Genomic DNA, 10,711 nt, shown 5'->3' on the forward strand with positions numbered 1-10,711 from the left:
TTTTTAAAAAAAAAAAAAAAAAAAAAAAAAAAAAAAAAAAAAAAAAACACACACACACATACAAAAAAAAACACAAAAAAAAAAAATTTTGCTAATGTGCCTGCAAGTCTATATCTTTTAATCAAAAAAACACACACACATACAAAAAAAAAAACACAAAAAAAAAAAATTTGCTAATGTGCCTGCAAGTCTATATCTTTTGAATTGATTAAAAGGGATTCCCATGATGGATCAAGGAGGATACTATGGTTGTCAAGAGCAAAGAATGTCATTGCCCGATTTCACCAGAATGTGTATATAGACCTTTCAAGGTGGTCCACTTCAATTATTCCTTTCATACTCTAAATGGTGTTCATATTGTGGTGAAGCTCATGCTTTGGAAAGTTGCTACAAGTTAAACTCCCCAATACAAGCACCACAGGAGTATCAATCTTTCCCTCAAGAGTTTAGTGCCAATATGAATCAAGAAGTTTTTCAATGAGGTGCACCACCAATGTTCATGCCACAACCTCTTTGGTGTGCCATATGTAGAGGATCACATGAAGCCAAAAGATAGTTTATCCCTTATTTAATTTGCATTATTTTATTTCCATTCCTTAATCTTAGTTTGCTTGGATTCTAGTGAATTCCAATACTTTAGTGCCTGGGATTTAATAATTCACACAATACGTGCCATAGTCCCAATCCTCAGCGGAATGACATTTTACACCCTCTTTTACACTCACAATTATACATCATCAAAGTTCTATAATCGGGCTGCTCTATCTGAAAGGTGCAATCCAGGCTTAGACACTCTTGCTGCTGCCTTGACACACAACAAGCTTACTGCCTGGCTGATAAGCACCAAGAATAGTACTTATAAGGGGTCTTAATTAGATTAAAAGTGCATCGTTTTGACATCCGATTACAACAATTGCATGCATTTTAGCTCAAATGCGATCAAAATCTTCTACAATTGCATGCATTTTAGCTCAAATGCGATCAAAATCTTCTAACATTGCATGCATTTTAGCTCAAATGCGATCAAAATCTTCTAACATCATTTCTAGGAGGAGTTTTGAGGTATTTCACAGGTTGGAGAGGGATTTTAAGCTAAAATAGAGCAAAAGACAAACAAGCCGCAATGCAGTATCGTCCCACGCAGCCTCACATGCATGTGGCTGGGCGTGGGATAATTCCAGTAAGCTCTCACGCCCACCACCACGCGTGGAAGCAACCGTGGTCGGGCCAAGGGCCATTTTGAGAAATTTGTTCCCTTTTTGTCACCTATATAAATCCCTTTTGCCCAAAACCTAGAGAGAGGAGATAGATCAGAAAATTCATAGAATAGGGTAGAATAGATCTAGAGGGTTTTCTCCCCTCTTGAGGGAAAATTCCTTTTTCCTTCTAGCATAGATTAGATCAAAGGCAAGAATGAAGATTGGGATTTCAAGATCAAGGTTGTAAAGATCCCCTTTCTAAGGGTCGTAACCATTCTCTCCAATTTCTAATTCAATACTTGTTTCTTTGAATTTTCCTTTCTTTTTCTTGTTTCTCTAGTATGATAGAGTAGATTAGATAGGGGATTGGTGGCCCCATGGTAGATCTATGTGGATGTTTAATATTATTGCTTTGAATTGTGAGTTGCTTAGTTGTTGGATGATGAACTTGTGTGGATGATGTTTTTCAAGCTTTGTGCCTTTTGTGGCCACATTAGGTAGCAAACCCAAAGGAAGTGAGTGTGCGCGCGATAGCGGCCACTCACGAGTCTAACTCACCCACATCTCCACTCTTAGTCCGAAAGGACGAGATCCGAGAGGAGTGGTAGACAAAGTGTTCGATGAAATGCCCCAACCGAATGAGAATGTGGGAGTCCAAAGTGTGACGCCACTTGGTGATGTGCCACGAACTCCCTAGTCTATTCCACGTCTTGCACTCGCAAAACCATCCAACGATAGACCACATGGAAAAGCCTAAAGCCCCAATCTCCACTTTACTTTTCTTTTATTTACTTTACACAACCACTATCAACCTTTCCCCTTCTTAAAAATGAATCCAACCCAACTCCACCATCATAGATGACATCCCAGCTTTGGAAGCCCAACCAAGGATTATACAAGGAATTGAAGAAGAAAATGCTAAGGGAAAGGAGAGTTTTAAGGGAGTATATGATTGTTATGTCCCTGTACTTGAAGAAATTCTGATTTTCGAATTGGAAAATCAAAAGGAGGTAGAGATGGAGAGTGAGGATGAAGACATCGAGGTAGTTTGGGAAGAAGAAGAGCCGAATTATGGTAAAATTCCTAATCCCTCTTGTGCTCTTAGTGAAAACACCCTTGTGGATGACTCCCTTTACCTTAATACTTCCATCATATGTGATTATGATTGCTTTAAATTTAGGGAGGGTGATTCCATGAAAAATTTTGATATATTAATTAATGGTTGTAAGGATTCTATCTTGTTTGCTACCGATTATGACTGCTTTAACTCTTTAGAAGATGAATCCTTTGCTTTGGGTGAGAATGAGATGGTGAGTGAAGAGGATGATGCTTCATTCTATTTGTGTGAGAGTGTGAGTGATTTTTCTAATCAAATAGAGTGGGGTGATGAAGAAAATGAGTGTAAGGAAAAGATTGTGGGAAATAATAGGTCTTTCATGATCAATCTTATGGAAAAAGACGAGTGGAGAGAGCTGACCACATTCGAAACTGAGGAAGGGTGTGAGGAGATATGGTTTGAAAGAGATGAGAAAATCTGTAGGGGGAGAAGAGAGGAAAAAGAAAAGGAAGTAAACACCATCCTAGAAGAGCTAAGGAGGGTGTTTGATGCTAGAATTCTTCCAACCATGAATTTTATCCTTCCTTTATCTTTGTGGGAATTCAAGGATGTTACCCACCTTGGGACATTCCTTGAAGCAAAAGTTCACGGGNAACAATTGCATGCATTTTAGCTCAAATGCGATCAAAATCTTCTAACATCATTTCTAGGAGGAGTTTTGAGGTATTTCACAGGTTGGAGAGGGATTTTAAGCTAAAATAGAGCAAAAGACAAACAAGCCGCAATGCAGTATCGTCCCACGCAGCCTCACATGCATGTGGCTGGGCGTGGGATAATTCCAGTAAGCTCTCACGCCCACCACCACGCGTGGAAGCAACCGTGGTCGGGCCAAGGGCCATTTTGAGAAATTTGTTCCCTTTTTGTCACCTATATAAATCCCTTTTGCCCAAAACCTAGAGAGAGGAGATAGATCAGAAAATTCATAGAATAGGGTAGAATAGATCTAGAGGGTTTTCTCCCCTCTTGAGGGAAAATTCCTTTTTCCTTCTAGCATAGATTAGATCAAAGGCAAGAATGAAGATTGGGATTTCAAGATCAAGGTTGTAAAGATCCCCTTTCTAAGGGTCGTAACCATTCTCTCCAATTTCTAATTCAATACTTGTTTCTTTGAATTTTCCTTTCTTTTTCTTGTTTCTCTAGTATGATAGAGTAGATTAGATAGGGGATTGGTGGCCCCATGGTAGATCTATGTGGATGTTTAATATTATTGCTTTGAATTGTGAGTTGCTTAGTTGTTGGATGATGAACTTGTGTGGATGATGTTTTTCAAGCTTTGTGCCTTTTGTGGCCACATTAGGTAGCAAACCCAAAGGAAGTGAGTGTGCGCGCGATAGCGGCCACTCACGAGTCTAACTCACCCACATCTCCACTCTTAGTCCGAAAGGACGAGATCCGAGAGGAGTGGTAGACAAAGTGTTCGATGAAATGCCCCAACCGAATGAGAATGTGGGAGTCCAAAGTGTGACGCCACTTGGTGATGTGCCACGAACTCCCTAGTCTATTCCACGTCTTGCACTCGCAAAACCATCCAACGATAGACCACATGGAAAAGCCTAAAGCCCCAATCTCCACTTTACTTTTCTTTTATTTACTTTACACAACCACTATCAACCTTTCCCCTTCTTAAAAATGAATCCAACCCAACTCCACCATCATAGATGACATCCCAGCTTTGGAAGCCCAACCAAGGATTATACAAGGAATTGAAGAAGAAAATGCTAAGGGAAAGGAGAGTTTTAAGGGAGTATATGATTGTTATGTCCCTGTACTTGAAGAAATTCTGATTTTCGAATTGGAAAATCAAAAGGAGGTAGAGATGGAGAGTGAGGATGAAGACATCGAGGTAGTTTGGGAAGAAGAAGAGCCGAATTATGGTAAAATTCCTAATCCCTCTTGTGCTCTTAGTGAAAACACCCTTGTGGATGACTCCCTTTACCTTAATACTTCCATCATATGTGATTATGATTGCTTTAAATTTAGGGAGGGTGATTCCATGAAAAATTTTGATATATTAATTAATGGTTGTAAGGATTCTATCTTGTTTGCTACCGATTATGACTGCTTTAACTCTTTAGAAGATGAATCCTTTGCTTTGGGTGAGAATGAGATGGTGAGTGAAGAGGATGATGCTTCATTCTATTTGTGTGAGAGTGTGAGTGATTTTTCTAATCAAATAGAGTGGGGTGATGAAGAAAATGAGTGTAAGGAAAAGATTGTGGGAAATAATAGGTCTTTCATGATCAATCTTATGGAAAAAGACGAGTGGAGAGAGCTGACCACATTCGAAACTGAGGAAGGGTGTGAGGAGATATGGTTTGAAAGAGATGAGAAAATCTGTAGGGGGAGAAGAGAGGAAAAAGAAAAGGAAGTAAACACCATCCTAGAAGAGCTAAGGAGGGTGTTTGATGCTAGAATTCTTCCAACCATGAATTTTATCCTTCCTTTATCTTTGTGGGAATTCAAGGATGTTACCCACCTTGGGACATTCCTTGAAGCAAAAGTTCACGGGACGCTTGGTAATGTCCCAAAATCTGTGTGCCTCGAAGGATAGGCCACATTACGTCTGGCCAGGAGACGTAAAACCATGGCGCACTTGGGAGGCAGTCCCAATGTTATCTTATGTTTCTTTTAGTTTTCCTTATTTTCTATAGTATGTTTTTCCTTAGCTTTATTTCAATAATGATTCTATAACCTCGGTTGAGCTAACAAGTACAGATTGTACACCTGAGAGTTATAAGTTGCCCGCAATCAATCTACAAACATCATCATTAGCAAAGGAAGGAAGGGAAACCAAGGTAAGCTTTTGGATAGCACGCTTCCCACGCCACCACCACGCCGCCACCACCACGCTCACACGCGTGTGAGTAGGCGTGGGAATAAACCAGAGAGCTCCCACGCCCACCACCACGCGTGGTAGCGTGCGTGGATGGGCACCATCCTTTTCGTGGATTTTTCGCGCGAAGTGGTTTAAAACCCTTTCCTTGCTTCATTTCTTCCCCACCACGAGCAAAAACTCTCCCAAGCTGAAAATATACACCTTCTAAGCATTTCCTTCCAAGTTTCTCAACTCTTCTTAAGGATCTTAAGTCATTTCCAAGGTAAGAACATACTCTTCTTTTGCTATTTACTTGTTTAATGAAGAACTTGTTCTATTTTGAAGGATATCTCCATGGGTTTTTCTTGTGTGACATTTTTCTTGAGATACATTGTTATGGGATGACTTGATAGACTTGCATTAAGCCTACATTGCTTCTATACACTAGAAATTCCATGTTTTAACATCTCTTTGTGACTAGATCTTGAAATTGCTTGATTTGGGTATTCTCTTGTCATGATGAAATCCATGTTGATATAGTGAGCATGGTGGGCAAAGTTTGCAGCTTTCCTACTCTATAGGCACTACATTGCTATATTCTACTAGTTATTTGGTCCAATTTTAACTTTCATGTTGCTTCCATTTTTCAACCTTGAGCTAGTCTAGAGGAAGAAGATGAAGTTGACCATATGTTGACCTTTTGACTATGAAATGAGTATGGAATAGAATGAGCTAGTTCTTGCATGTATAGGATAGAATTGTTGATGGATATCAAAATGATGGTTGCATGCAATGAATTCTTATGATGTTTTCTTTAAATATGTTGATGGACAATTTTCATATATGTCCTCGCAAGTGCACGAGTCACTGTAGCAATAGTGTGCAAAAGCAAGGGTCGAACCCACAGAGAATTGATATAATGCAATTTAAAGATCAGACTTAATAATTAAAGTGCTCAAAATAAGTGCAATNATGTAGAAAATCAAGACAAGAAATAAGAAATTAAAAACCGAGCAAGTAATTAAAGATCGCAATTAAAAACAGCTTACGGGAGAAACAAAACTCTAGGAATATGAATATTTAGCAATGCATTGTAATTATCAATAAATGGCAGTTGAAATCATTAGAACTTGACAGCAATAATTATCCTCATCATCAATAAAGTATTACAATTTGCAAAACACTAAGCATTAAGGATGGTATGATTAGCATCACAACTAGGCTTTAAGCATTGAAACTCAATTCATAAATTTGAAGACAACTGCAACGCAAATTAAGAAATAGAGAAGAGAACCAGAGAACAACTAGCTGCAATAAATTCACTGCTGCCAGCGCCGGAATGTTGAAGCTGCCGCCGACGTCCGCTGAACCAGAGAAGTCCGCCGACCCAGAAGTAGTCTGGGTAAAATTGGTGATTTGTTCTTAGAACTTTGGCCCCCTTTTATACTGCTTCAATCCCAACAATGACTCTGAGCTCCGATGAAGAGTAGCCACAGAAAGCCTTCTCGATCCGATGTCTCTATTTGCGACCGGACAAGTCTGCGCATCTCTCTCTCGTTCATTGACTAACGATGGAAATAATAATAATAATAATAATAATAATAATAATAATAATAAGTTAGGGTTAAGAGTTTATTGGGCTGACAAAATTTTAATAACAAACATAATTAAATAACAAAAACAACCCTAAAAATTAACAATATTATTCAAAACTACTTATAGCAATAATAAATAAAAATAAACATGAAATTAATTAACTATTGCAAATTAACTATAAAAAGATTATTAAAAATAACAATAAAAACAACGTTTATCAAATTTCCCCACACTTATTTATTTGCTTGTCCTCAAGCAAAGACATTATTGAAAAGAAAAGAAAAGAAAAGAAGAAAAAAAAAAACAAAACACTAAACTGAGCTTTACCCAAATAGCCTTTCAAATTTATTGTCTTATTAATACAAGTTAGTGCCAACTCAAAGAGTGCATAAAACACTTGACTAGAAATTAAATAACATTAATATGCTTATTTACAAATAAAATGTGTACTTATGTGCTGCCACCCTTATATGAGTTATACAAAAATCCAAAAATAAATATGAAAATTTCACAAAATACAACCTAAATCAAATTCAGAAACATTCTATCAGAGTGCAAGTGCAAAATATGAAGGAAACAAGGATCAAGGCATTTATTAAAAATTAAATTGCGAATATTCGTCTCTTCCAAAGTTTACTCATTATTTTTCTGTTTTTGACTTTTTTCAAAGAGAACTTCCCCAAAAAACCTTGCCATTTTACGCCAGGCATGTTTGGGTTTTCAATTTTGTGTGTACTCATAAACCAGACCACAACACTTATTTATTTATTTAAGGTACATGTGTAGGTGGCTGATTCAGCGGAGTAGAATCTCTGAATTATTGCAAAAAAATAAATAAATAAAACACTCTCAATTTATTTTTTTTGAATATTTTTTTATTTTTTATTTTTGACCTCACTTATGCCATAAAGATGATCCTTGAACCAACACACTACACCACAATTTATAGCACTCAAGAATAGTTTAAAAATTTGAAAAAGGTGATATAAAATGAAATCAACATAAAAAACATCAAAGAAATTGCATAAAACATATAAGGGTTTTTGTGATTTTCAAATTCTATTTATTTATATTTTTTTTTGTTAATTTTTTTTTATATAGTTATTCAAGATATAAAGCTAAAGCAATTAACAACTAGCCACATGCAATATACACACTAAGAGTTGACAANATGTAGAAAATCAAGACAAGAAATAAGAAATTAAAAACCGAGCAAGTAATTAAAGATCGCAATTAAAAACAGCTTACGGGAGAAACAAAACTCTAGGAATATGAATATTTAGCAATGCATTGTAATTATCAATAAATGGCAGTTGAAATCATTAGAACTTGACAGCAATAATTATCCTCATCATCAATAAAGTATTACAATTTGCAAAACACTAAGCATTAAGGATGGTATGATTAGCATCACAACTAGGCTTTAAGCATTGAAACTCAATTCATAAATTTGAAGACAACTGCAACGCAAATTAAGAAATAGAGAAGAGAACCAGAGAACAACTAGCTGCAATAAATTCACTGCTGCCAGCGCCGGAATGTTGAAGCTGCCGCCGACGTCCGCTGAACCAGAGAAGTCCGCCGACCCAGAAGTAGTCTGGGTAAAATTGGTGATTTGTTCTTAGAACTTTGGCCCCCTTTTATACTGCTTCAATCCCAACAATGACTCTGAGCTCCGATGAAGAGTAGCCACAGAAAGCCTTCTCGATCCGATGTCTCTATTTGCGACCGGACAAGTCTGCGCATCTCTCTCTCGTTCATTGACTAACGATGGAAATAATAATAATAATAATAATAATAATAATAATAATAATAAGTTAGGGTTAAGAGTTTATTGGGCTGACAAAATTTTAATAACAAACATAATTAAATAACAAAAACAACCCTAAAAATTAACAATATTATTCAAAACTACTTATAGCAATAATAAATAAAAATAAACATGAAATTAATTAACTATTGCAAATTAACTATAAAAAGATTATTAAAAATAACAATAAAAACAACGTTTATCAAATTTCCCCACACTTATTTATTTGCTTGTCCTCAAGCAAAGACATTATTGAAAAGAAAAGAAAAGAAAAGAAGAAAAAAAAAAACAAAACACTAAACTGAGCTTTACCCAAATAGCCTTTCAAATTTATTGTCTTATTAATACAAGTTAGTGCCAACTCAAAGAGTGCATAAAACACTTGACTAGAAATTAAATAACATTAATATGCTTATTTACAAATAAAATGTGTACTTATGTGCTGCCACCCTTATATGAGTTATACAAAAATCCAAAAATAAATATGAAAATTTCACAAAATACAACCTAAATCAAATTCAGAAACATTCTATCAGAGTGCAAGTGCAAAATATGAAGGAAACAAGGATCAAGGCATTTATTAAAAATTAAATTGCGAATATTCGTCTCTTCCAAAGTTTACTCATTATTTTTCTGTTTTTGACTTTTTTCAAAGAGAACTTCCCCAAAAAACCTTGCCATTTTACGCCAGGCATGTTTGGGTTTTCAATTTTGTGTGTACTCATAAACCAGACCACAACACTTATTTATTTATTTAAGGTACATGTGTAGGTGGCTGATTCAGCGGAGTAGAATCTCTGAATTATTGCAAAAAAATAAATAAATAAAACACTCTCAATTTATTTTTTTTGAATATTTTTTTATTTTTTATTTTTGACCTCACTTATGCCATAAAGATGATCCTTGAACCAACACACTACACCACAATTTATAGCACTCAAGAATAGTTTAAAAATTTGAAAAAGGTGATATAAAATGAAATCAACATAAAAAACATCAAAGAAATTGCATAAAACATATAAGGGTTTTTGTGATTTTCAAATTCTATTTATTTATATTTTTTTTTGTTAATTTTTTTTTATATAGTTATTCAAGATATAAAGCTAAAGCAATTAACAACTAGCCACATGCAATATACACACTAAGAGTTGACAAAACCTGCATTATTTTTTATCATAGGCTATTCAAAATATTCACAGGGGTAAAGCTCAAGCTAATGCTAGAATTTTAAAATAAAAAGGTTTATAAATATAAACATAAGAAAATTAAAAATTTTGAAATTTTTTAATATTTTATGATTTTGAGGCCAACTCCCTTCCCCACACTTATTTTCAACATTGTCCCCGATGTTGTGAGATGAAAGAAAGGAAGATAAAGAAAGTCCTCCCTTATTCAATTTTCCTTTTGTGGAGTTATCATCTGGCCCTGCCGTTTGTGAATAGCAAGAAAAATCTACTTTATTATCAATGTCATTCAAAAACGTCTCCTTTTGGAGTTTATCAAACTCCAACTTATTCTTTTGTGTGGAATCCAACCCCTTATCTGCAAAACACAGGTTAGCTTTATTTGGCAAGTTCATAGATTCTAAATTAGAAAACTCCACAGTGTCATCAACCACAGTCACGGTTGATTTGTCATTTTGAACATCAAAAGGGATTGAGAGCACAAATGGCTTGGGAGGCACATAAGGATTATCATATTTGTGCAATTGAAGCTCATCCTTATCAATAATAATAACATCAACATCATTATTCACTTTCTCAATCATTTCAATGTTTTGCATAGGAATGATATTTTCTTTTAAATTATTTTCAACAATTGTTTCACTTCCTACAATAGTCATAGCATCTTCAGGTTGAGTAGGCAACTTACCTGGCACATGACTTTGCAAAGCTTTAGCATTTTGATCTACCGCATTTTGGTCTACCTGTACTTCCAGTTTTCTCAAAGAAACTTCACATTGTTGGAACTGTTGCTCATTTTCTTCTTGTTGCCTATGGATCCATTGCTCATTAGCTTATTACTGCCTCTGGAACCATTGCTCATGAGCTTCTCGCCGCCTATTACAATTTTGTATAAAATTTTGCAGTGTTTCTTCCAAAGAGGGTTTTTCTGGCTGGGGTGGATCAATTGGTAGGAAGTTATTTTGATTATTATCCCAATAAAAATTAGGA

The sequence above is a fragment of the Ipomoea triloba genome, chromosome 14 (assembly GCF_003576645.1).
Source record: "Ipomoea triloba cultivar NCNSP0323 chromosome 14, ASM357664v1".
NCBI lineage: Eukaryota > Viridiplantae > Streptophyta > Magnoliopsida > Solanales > Convolvulaceae > Ipomoea > Ipomoea triloba.